Source organism: Scylla paramamosain, unplaced genomic scaffold, assembly GCF_035594125.1.
Source record: "Scylla paramamosain isolate STU-SP2022 unplaced genomic scaffold, ASM3559412v1 Contig26, whole genome shotgun sequence".
NCBI lineage: Eukaryota > Metazoa > Arthropoda > Malacostraca > Decapoda > Portunidae > Scylla > Scylla paramamosain.
This window is the reverse complement of record NW_026973691.1, coordinates 156,428-165,000: the sequence shown is the minus strand read 5'-3', so window position 1 is coordinate 165,000 and position 8,573 is coordinate 156,428. Positions and strand designations below refer to the sequence as shown.

Here is an 8,573-nt window from a genome sequence, read left to right as displayed (position 1 = left end):
CTAACACACCTGCCACGGTGGCAGCCTCATGGTTTGGCAGCGGATACGCTTCCGGCCATTTAGTGAAGTAGTCCATGGTCACACACACAAAGCGGTTACCTCTCAGTGTCTGAGGGAACGGACCCAGGATGTCCACTGCCACCCTCTCCATAGGTGCCCCAACCTGATACACCTGTAAGGGAGCAACTGTCTTTCTCCCGGGGCCCATCTTCCCACAGCACACGTCACACACTTTGCACCATTCACTAACGTCCTTCCGCATGCCTACCCAATAAACCCGCTGCTTTAACCGCCCTAGCGTTTTCCTCACACCGAAGTGACCACTTGCGTTTCCACCGTGAGCCTCGCGCACTAAGGCCTCCCTCATATTCACAGGGACAATTGTTTGCCAGAAGGCCACACCGCCGTCACATGACTCCCACCGCCGTTGCAGCACACCGTCACTCACTCGCAACACTGCCCATTGCTGCCACAACGCCTTGGCGGCAGGGCTTAGCGGGGCCACGCTTTCCCATGGCGGTTTTTCTTCGCCTTCTTCCCGCAGTGTCACTATGGGCCCGATATCAGCGTCCTGTCGCTGGGCCTGTTTGAGGTCCTCTCCCCACTCAGTGTCACTGACAAGACCGGCAGCCTTCACGCACACAGGCTCAGTCTCATGGCGTCTACAATGCCTGCAGTCACTGTCGCAAGGACGGCGACTCAAACTGTCAGCATTGCTATGCATTTTTCCAGGCCGGTATTCGATGTTGTAGTCATGCTGCTCCAGCTTGCCAATCCACCTGGCCAGCTGCCCCTCCGGGTTTCTGAGGGTTTTCAGCCACCTCAGAGCAGCATGGTCTGTCCTAATCTTGAATCTGGCCCCGTACAAGTAAGGATGGAAGTGATCAATGGCCAGGATCACTGCCAACAACTCCTTACGAGTGACGCAATAGTTCCTTTCAGGGGCTGAGAACTTACTGCTGAAGTAGGAGACGACCCACTCTTGTCCGTCTTTCTCCTGGGACAAGACGGCTCCTACTCCCTCAGCACTCGCATCACAATCCAACACGTATGGTTTCATTGGATCCGGGTACGGTAACACAGGGGCGTTAGCGAGAGCCTCTTTCAGAGTTTCAAAGGCCCGTTGACAGTCCTCGCTCCAGTGAAAGCATGCCCCTTTACGAGTCAAGTGATGGAGTGGCACCGCAATTTGCACAAAACCCTTCACAAACCTCCGGTAGTACGTACACAACCCAAGGAACCCGCGCACTTCCGTCACACTGCGCGGCACTGGCCACTCCTTAACTGACTCTACCTTACCAGGGTCTGTTTTCACTCCCTCACTACTCACTATGTGACCCAGAAACGGCACTTCCTTCTGGAACAGGCTACACTTCTTTGGACTGAGTTTCACATTTGCCCCCCTGAACCTGTCCAACACTGTCTTAAGCCTCTCCAGAGCCCCCTTGAACGAATTCCCGTACACTAGCACATCGTCCAAGTACACCAGGGCGCTTTTCCACAGCAACCCATCCAACACACGCTCCATTAGACGCTCAAAGGTGGCCGGGGCATTCACCAGACCAAAACTCATCACTTTAAACTGATACGAGTACAGTCCCTGCCCATACGAGAAGGCCGTTTTCTCTCTGTCCTCCTCCGCAACCTCAACTTGATGGTAACCTGATTTCAAGTCTAAGGTGGAGAACCACTGGGCCCCCGCGAGCGCGTCAAGCGTGTCATCCACCCTCGGTAGAGGGTAAGAGTCCTTTGTCGTCACCGCGTTAAGACCCCGATAGTCCACACAACACCTGGTAGACCCATCCTTCTTCTTAACGAGGACAACAGCAGCACTCCAGGGACTAGCTGACTTTTCGATTATCCCTTGTGCGCGCAACTCCTCCACGGCTTTTTCCACTTCCAGCCGACGAGCAGGCGCAATCCGGCGGGGCGGCAACTTAACCGGCCGACTATCCCCTGTGTGAATGCGGTGTTTAACCAGACTGGTCCGGCCCAGGTCATTATCTCCCTGCGAGAAGACATCTGCATACAGAGCCAGCACTTCCTTCACCTCGTCCACCTGTTCCCCAGACAGGCATGCCGAACTCCTCTGCAATAGATCCTGCAGATGAGGTGGAACCCCAGTGCTACTCCCCTGCATGTCCTAGCAATGACCTTCCGGGTCCATAGTCGTCTGTACACCTTCACACTCTTCCGACCCTTGACGTTCCTCCTTCTGTTCCTTACTGAGACGGCAGCGGTGGCTAGCTTCGGGTAGGGACGCAGTATGGGCTCGGTGAGTTTCAATTGAAGCTTCACACTCCTCTGCGTCAACACCGCCCTCCTGTAGCGGCACCACACTACCTCTGACCGACATAGTCATTTCCCCGAAGTCCAGCACCGCCCTGCTCTGCTTCAGGTAGTCTAGGCCGAGCAAGTTCTCCCCAACGTCCGCTACAAAGACGGGAAGATGCTCCTCCGTGCTGCCAACCGCAATCCTGGCATGCACTGGTCCCCTCAGCTGAGTGCAGTGCCCTGTAATACCACACAGTTGTTGCTGGGCCACCGGGGGTTGTCCAGTTGCCACCACCCCGTCCTGCACGAAGGTACGTTCCGCGCCCGAGTCCACAGTGAGGCAGCAAGATTTGCCATCCACTTGCCCGCCCATCTGCACTGTCCGGGCACCCTCGGCGCGGCAACTTAGGCGGACTGGGGTCTCTGGCTCTCTGGCTGGCGCTCGACCCCTTCCACCAGCCTCTTTCCGTTTCCCCCAGCCTCCTTGCTATCCCTGGGAGAGACGAGGGCACACTCTGCCGTCTTGTGCCCCTGACCGCAGTTCCAACAACAGGGTTTGTACTGGTACTGCCCTGCTCTGCCGTTGACAGCCTTTCCGCTACTCGATCCCTGCGGGCAGTACCTCTTGGTGTGCCCCTGCTGCCCGCAAGAGTAGCACTTACCCCTGAACTCACCTAGGGGCGGTGAAGGGCTAGAGTAGGCCTTCTGCACGGCCCCTTTCTTTGCCTTCACTCTCTGCGGGACATAATTCCCGCTGGGTCGCTCCCGCGTCGTCCGGAGAAATGACTCCATCTCCAGGCCCCTCGCCAGGGCCTCCTGAAGGTCCTTGGGGTGTGCCTGCTGGACGTATATCCTCAGTTGTTGGTTATCGATGGCATCAACGAACTGATCCCACAGGAGAATGATGATCATCTCCTCACTGGCCTCCGGGTACGCACGCCGCACCAGCACCTCCAAATCCTGCGCCAGGCGTGTCAGGGTCTCCCCCGGGCCTCGTAACCTGGCCCGGAACCTTGTCCTGAACACCTCGGTTTGGTGCTGGTACCCGTACCTCCTCTCCAGTGTCGCCGTCACTTTACTATACGAGCACCGCTGGGCAGCTGGCAGCTGGTTCAGGACTTCTAATGCCGGTCCTTTGAGTGCCCACACCAGCTGCATGGCCATCTCAGGGCGACTCCACTGGCGGGCGCTGGCCAAGAGCTCGAACTGTGTCTTATACGCTTCCCAAGACTGTTCCATCGAACTCCTGTGGCCGGCGCCTCGTCCCGTCCTTCAGCCTCCGTGACGTGGAGCTGGCAGCAGAGGGGTACGACTTTACTGAGGCTAGCGGGGATGGTGGAGGTGATAAGACGTTTACAGGAGAGCGTAGGGGAGACGGTATCACCTTGGCCAATGGAGAAAGGCTGTTTAGGCTTCCGTGACAACTATTATCCTCCTCCCCTTCGTCACTCCCCCCCTCAGTCTCACTAGCACGCCCACTTGACCGGAACAGCGTGCCTTTATGCTGAGAGAGTACAGGAGGCGCCTGTGCCGCCACAACCTCATCCACATATCTCCTCAGTTCACTGGCCGCTTTTTCCACCTCTCCCTTCACCTGATCCTTGGTGAACACTTCACTTAACACCTCGTCTTTAACCCGTGAACACTCCTCCTTCACGAGCCCCATAACCTCCTTAAATACACGGTCTACACTGCTCGTCACCGCTTGCAACTCAGCATGCTGTACCTCTCCCTGCGCCTTCAGGGCACTCATAACATCCGCTAGTGTGATTTCTTTCGCCGCCATGCTGACTTAATTACTGTAAGGCACCGTAACTTAACACAACACGCAGCTTACCATGGCAAAACAAACTGCACCGTCCGCCCGCCCGCTGCGATCCACAAGTACGTTACCCGTACCACCGCTGCTCGCCTCCCCTGTGCAATACACACGCACACTCGGTAACACACCGCGACGCACACAGTTAGCACTTAACTCATCCCACTCCTGACACCACTGTAACTTCACCACCCCGTGGGCCGTCACACTTACACTTTTAGGGTCCGGTGCTTCCTGTATACGTGACGGTGAACTTACCCTGCGGCGCTCCGTGTTCTTCCCTGGCTCCCCTCAGAAGGCGAATAGTAAAACACACTTGTCGGCTTCTGGCCCTCTATTCTCCGTTGCTCACACTACACAGTAGTCCTATGCTGTAGCTCGGCACCCCGGGCCTCTTGTCGACCCTCGGAAGGCTTCTTGACGCCTCGCTCCAGCTCACAAAGGCACATACAAGTACAGGAGGCAGTGTCGGCGACGCGCGGGCTTTCTTCCCTCACCAGTGTTCTCCCACCACTCTGTCTCCCAAACTGTTCCGCCACCAATCCCAGGGCTGCTACACGTCACGTGATACTCCCGAGCCCCAGGGTAGGCGGCCGGCGAGGTGACGTAGTGTGACGTCATCCTCCACTTCCGCTGGGACTCAGTCTGGGTATCTTCATGATCTTGCCCTCTCGTGACAATATATATATATATATATATATATATATATATATATATATATATATATATATATATATATATATATATATATATATATATATATATATATATATATATATATATATATATATATATATATATATATATATATATATATATCATTGAATGTGATAGCTAGTTGAGCATTTATTATTTTTCTTAAGATATTTTCCTTATGATTGTCTTATATTCTTTTTTAATTGGCTGTATGACTTCGCCGAAGCTAGTCATTTTCGCTAGATCGCGATTTCGGGTCCTTGACCCTTCTTCAGTAGTGCTTCTAAGATGGGGAGACGCCTGGTGTCTGGGCATGTAGTTAGGATCTCCGTTTTATCTACTAGCATTCCTCTTGTGATGTTTATGTTATGCTTCTCCTTCAGATGTTTCTTGGATGCTCCTGCTGCGAGGTGGAAAGTTAGTCGTTGTCACATGTCATATATAGGTTTACGTGTAATCAAGGAAACTGTGAAGTCCTTCCCTCCACCTATGTTGGAATGACGACAAGACTCTCCCAACGACTAACTTTCCACCTCGCAGCAGGAGCACCCAAGAAACATCTGAAGGAGAAGCATAACATAAACATCACAAGAGGAATGCTAGTAGATAAAACGGAGATCCTAACTACATGCCCAGACACCAGGCGTCTCCCCATCTTAGAAGCACTATATATAAAAGAGACAAACCCCACATTAAATCAACAATACGAAGACCTACAAGCATTACCAAGCGCGCGAAGACCCAGCTTGGATAGCAGCCCAGCACAGCCCGCGACAGCCGTCAGCCAATCAGAGGCCAGGACGCGCAGCGGGGTGACAAGCCTACCGGTATAAATACACCCACGCAATCAGCTTGAGCCAGAGCCTCTGTCATTGCACATCCTACCATCACGTCAATCATTATCACAAACCATCATCACCCTCCCCATGCACATAACACCACGACATTTTTTATATTCTCTTTTTCTTTTTTTTTTTAGCAGGTTGGCTTTTTTGCAGGACGAGTCACAGGATACGAGAAGAAAGGACCAACACCGCTTTTTCACCCACCACATTATATCATACAATAAATATCCCGGCCATCACCAAATCACTCTACTACTATCCGTGGTTCGGAACCCACGTAAAACTGTAGGTCCCTCCGCTATACGGATGTACTTCTTCCTCTGTCCTTCTTTGAACCAATAAAAAGCACAAAAAAACCCTTTTTACTCTGACTGTCCTTCACTCCTCTTTCACATACTGATGGTGCAGGCTCTGGATAGTCTGGCCCCTAACTTGTGCGTGGTTTGGCCTGGGGTTTTGGATGCGTGGGCGGCGTCCGTTGCTGTGGCTGTGTTGGGCTTGGCTTGTTCGGTTGGTGGCGGACTCTCCTGCTTTCCCCGATAAGGACCTTGTCTCTCTTGCCATCTTAGAATGAATATAACACGTTAAAAAAAAAAAAAAAGAAAAAAAAAGATGTCCTTCCTAATTCAAATTGCGCCTGGGTTAAGCCCCAGTGACTATTAATTTTTCTCCTACTACAATTCCCTTCTTATCACCCCCCTATTCTTCCCACTATCCCCACTTCTCCCTCCCCATCTTTTCTCTCTTTGTTATGTTATGTTATAGCTTGAGCCATTCTCTCCGACACCCTCAATACGGAAAGACCTTCGCTACTGAAGAAGGGTCAAGGACCCGAAATCGCGATCTAGCGAAAATGACTAGCTTCGGCGAAGTCATACAGCCAATTAAAAAAGAATATAAGACAATCATAAGATATAAGGAAAATATCTTAAGAAAAATAATAAATGCTCAACTAGCTATCACATTCAATGAGACATGTATTAGAGAAAGACTCCTGCCCATATACACCCTTAATATATATATATATATATATATATATATATATATATATATATATATATATATATATATATATATATATATATATATATATATATATGTATAGCATAAATAGTAATAATATTATCCTTAACAGTATATAATCTGCATGATTCGTATTTATCTTGCAAGGTACAATAGGAGTAGTTAAGTGTCTCCTGGCAGAGATGAACTGGGAGGCAGGGTTTGAGGCATTCTGTGGTACTCAGGGTCAGTGAGAATTGAGACCGATAAGTAAGAAGACGTGTGAGGAAGGGGACAAAGGAAAGTGAGTTGAGTCCTTGAGAGTAGAGTTTGCGTGTGACAGACCGTGACGGTTTTTTTGCTTGCCGCCTCTGTACCTGCCTGTCGTGACGGTATTGCATGGTGACTTTGTGTACTGTTGTATGGATATAAGGAGAAGTGTTTTTCTCTATCTGTTCCGTGCGGAGAATGGAATGTGAGGCGGGCGAGGCGTCCCGCCACAATATGCCAAAAAAAAATACTCCTTTTCACTGTCTATTATTACCTTGTGCTATGTCCACAGAAAAAAAAAAAACAAAACTATATTGACAAGTGATGAGAACTCCTCTCGTTATAATGGAAAATACCGGTCATAAATGTGGCAGCTGACACATGATATGAGTTACAGGGCCGCCGGTGTGGCAGCGTGACCTATATACACTGGAAAAAAAAAAAAATGTGGAAGCCATTAGATAATTTATACTTTAATATTGGGTAGCTCCTGTATTCTAGATCGAAAGAGAAAATAAATATTGATTATGCTAAAGCTGCAAGAATGTTTATTTCCAAACAAAAGTAGGTAAATTCTCATTTGTAATATATTGAAAATATTATTCAGACATATACAGTATATTATCTACATTATCTATATAATGAAATTGTTTGTAAGAAGATAACATTTTTTTCTCTTTTTGGTTTTCAGCTGTATACAAATAAAAAAAAAGTGCAACTAGTATGCTGTAATAACATTCTCATTTTGACCTGTAGGTCTTTAGGTGTTGGTAACGCTGGTCTAGCCCGATATCAGTAAGGGACTGTGTATTCACCTCAAGAACGCTGTCTGCATCCTCCCTTTGGACTGTTCGCTGGTCTAGGTAAGCATTATACCCATCCTAATGCCTGATTCAGTCACTTGATCTTGCAGTGAAACCTCCACGATTTTCTAAATGGAGACGTATTTTTTTTTTTTCATCGAGTGCAGAGCAAATACCATATCGATACATCATTCTTTTTTTTATTGGCATTCTGTATGGTGAAGGCCATCTCTACCTCGATCAACTTGACGCTTTTTACATCAAGTTTTCTTTGTTCTATAGCGTTGTTTTATCTAACCATCTGAAAACTAGAAGTTGTTATTGTCTATAATTGTTGAGGTGCCTCGCATGAATCCGTCAATCTTGTCGTCGCTGATTTACATTGTTACGCAAACCTGTTTGATTTGTTATTGTTATGCCTGTTGATAAGTTTGACTATTAAACCTACTACTCTCGCGTTTAAACTATAGAAATGCTCTGTTTTGTGCTAGTTGGTTGTATACATTGGAAAGATAACTCTGCTCTTTCTTGTCTAAAGAATATTTTTCCTCTGTTGAAAAAAAAAGGCATCGTTGCATAATACTTCCAAAAATCTAATCCAGATTAGATATGTGGTATTTCATCTGATTCCATCCATACTTCATATTCACTTGACGTTCAGAAGTAAGGCAAGTAATTAATGTTGTTGTTTAAAAACGATTATATTATTAATTGATTGTTATTACTTACGACTCGATATTTTTCCTTAAAAAGCACTGAAGAAGACGATGTCAGACGAAAATGTTCAGCATCTTCCGGAGGAACAGCAACAGGAGCTCAAGTCAAAATTTTTAGGTTTACGCCAAGGACTGGTAGCAGTGGGTA

At 48.5% G+C, this 8,573-nt stretch overlaps 1 long non-coding RNA gene across 1 annotated transcript in view; it reads left to right on the top strand.

Annotated features, from left to right (window-relative positions):
- Nucleotides 1-7,771, top strand: part of LOC135097620 (uncharacterized) — a 31,660-nt gene extending 23,889 nt beyond the window's left edge. The window contains exon 3 of the long non-coding RNA XR_010265885.1: nucleotides 7,663-7,771. This is a non-coding gene — a long non-coding RNA (uncharacterized LOC135097620). The remainder of the gene's footprint in view (nucleotides 1-7,662) is intronic.
- Nucleotides 7,772-8,573: the final 802 nt, after the last annotated feature.